The sequence below is a fragment of the Morone saxatilis genome, unplaced genomic scaffold, assembly GCF_004916995.1.
Source record: "Morone saxatilis isolate NCDOM2014 unplaced genomic scaffold, NCSU_SB_2.0 Contig9, whole genome shotgun sequence".
Lineage (NCBI taxonomy): Eukaryota > Metazoa > Chordata > Actinopteri > Moronidae > Morone > Morone saxatilis.
Window position 1 is genome coordinate 17,260,830 of NW_023340268.1, and position 1,928 is coordinate 17,262,757.

At 45.7% G+C, this 1,928-nt stretch overlaps 1 protein-coding gene across 1 annotated transcript in view; it reads left to right on the forward strand.

The window, feature by feature from the left end:
* Positions 1-1,928, forward strand: part of LOC118342503 (growth factor receptor-bound protein 10-like) — a gene marked incomplete at its 3' end in the record, with an annotated part of 38,525 nt that overhangs the window by 717 nt on the left and 35,880 nt on the right.

Genomic DNA, 1,928 nt, shown 5'->3' on the forward strand with positions numbered 1-1,928 from the left:
AAGGGGGAAAGGGGGGGGGGGCAGGAAAGGTTTGGGTTTAACAAAAAAGCTAGCTCTTTAGGAGTTTGTCTACTTGTCATTTTTCAAATATAAACATATCGTGCAGCTTGGAATTGTCTTTGTGTTTAGGTTTGGGTTATGCGTGAGGGAAAGACTGTAGAGGAAAGTCCTAACAAGTTTAGTTATGCAAACCTCTCTGTGTGTACCAACATGTGTACAGTGGCTCTGTGAGTCTACTTGCTTCACAGTGAATGAAGCAAACAGCCTAGTTAGGTGAAACATGGTGTCTCTGCAACACAACAGACCCACATCCACTGTCCAACTCCTGCAGAATGAGCCCTTTGTTTCCCTGCTCGGATTTTCTCCTCTCCAACCCTTCAGTAACCTAAAGAATTTGGCCAAAGAGCATCGTGGAGGTCTATAAATAGAGTGCTAAACAAACAACAATAACAAACTGTGGGCTTTGTTGTGTGACAGGCCTGAAAGCATGGGATTGATGGTATGACGTCTTACTGGGACCGTTGGGACGATGGAGGTGACGTAGCTTCAGCTGCCTTATTCCTCTTAGTGGAGGTACAAAAATGCAGCTCCCTGCTAACCCAAACCGTGGGACCGCTGAGCCCCCGTTGAGCTGACACGAAGTTGGATTGGTTCACGTTAGCTTCCAGGAAAGGGTTTTGCACCAGTAAGACTGCAGTGAATAGTGAATTGAATCCCCATAGAAAACAACATTCCTCCACCCTGCATCTAGAGGAGAAAAAACAGAGTTTGATAGTTAGAGGGAGAGAAGTGGGTTACAACATTGCTGTGTGTGTGTGTGTATGTTATGTAAAGCTTGCCAGTTGACATGACACAGCATGGCACACTCACATACACACACATACACCCCATGGAGTCTCCCTGTACGCAGTTACTGTAGGTTTAGTGTGTATAGATAAGGCGCAAATGAGCCCTCTTTTCTGCATACTTACATAACGCTATACATAACACCAGGCATGTTGGGGAATCTGGGCAGTGTTCCAGGCCTGTCCCCGTGTGTGTGTATGTGTGCGTGTGTGTGTGTGTGTCTGTCTATCTTAGTGAGAACTTTGGATCTGTGCCAGAGATGTCTCAGAGAAAGCAGTCAGCAACGTTTTCCCTTCCATCTCCTTATGCATGAGTGTGTATGTGTTCATGTGCATACACATAAACTGCAGAGCACTAAGAAGCCACAGTCTGCAGACTCAAAGCTCAGCTGAGTTATGACTTTAACCGGTCAGAAGAGTGGAATGAATGAGGTGCTTAACAGATCCTCTCCCCCGAACGTAGGTATTTGTGTCAGCAGTCTGTTCTACAGTTCTTTCTTTCTTTCTTTATGTTCTGAGAGGTCAGTGGCTGCCACATTAATGGGCACCCTCGGTCTTGTGCTTGTGCTTTCGAGGAAGCGTAGCCTTTGATGCTCTGAGAGAAAGTATGTTGAAATGCCTAGATGTTAATGCGGTGGGCTATAGAGTGTAAGAGGAGACGTTTGCCCACGATGAAAGAGATGTCAAGAATAGTCATGACTACCCACAGACAAGAGCAACCCAAGTATGTCAAGCTGATCGACTCCAGGGTCTAAGATTTCCTCTTCAAGTACTGCTGACTCCAAGAACCTTGATATTGGTCCAAACTAATTCATCAAAACTCCAAAATGTAGGACGAGAAACAACTCAAAAGCATAGATGACTCTTCTATTTTTTGCACGTTTTTAAAGCAGACGCATTCTGGACACGACAGAAGGACAGAAATTGAAAGCAAGCAGTTGTCCGACAAGAACAAGCAGGAAGAGACATTGGATAGGAGAGCTAAAGATAGACAGGAAAGGGGGAGAGAGAGAGGGGCTGACAAGTAGCAAAGGGCCACAGGTCAGACTCGAAAACCCATGGCCACTGTAGCAAGGACTCAGC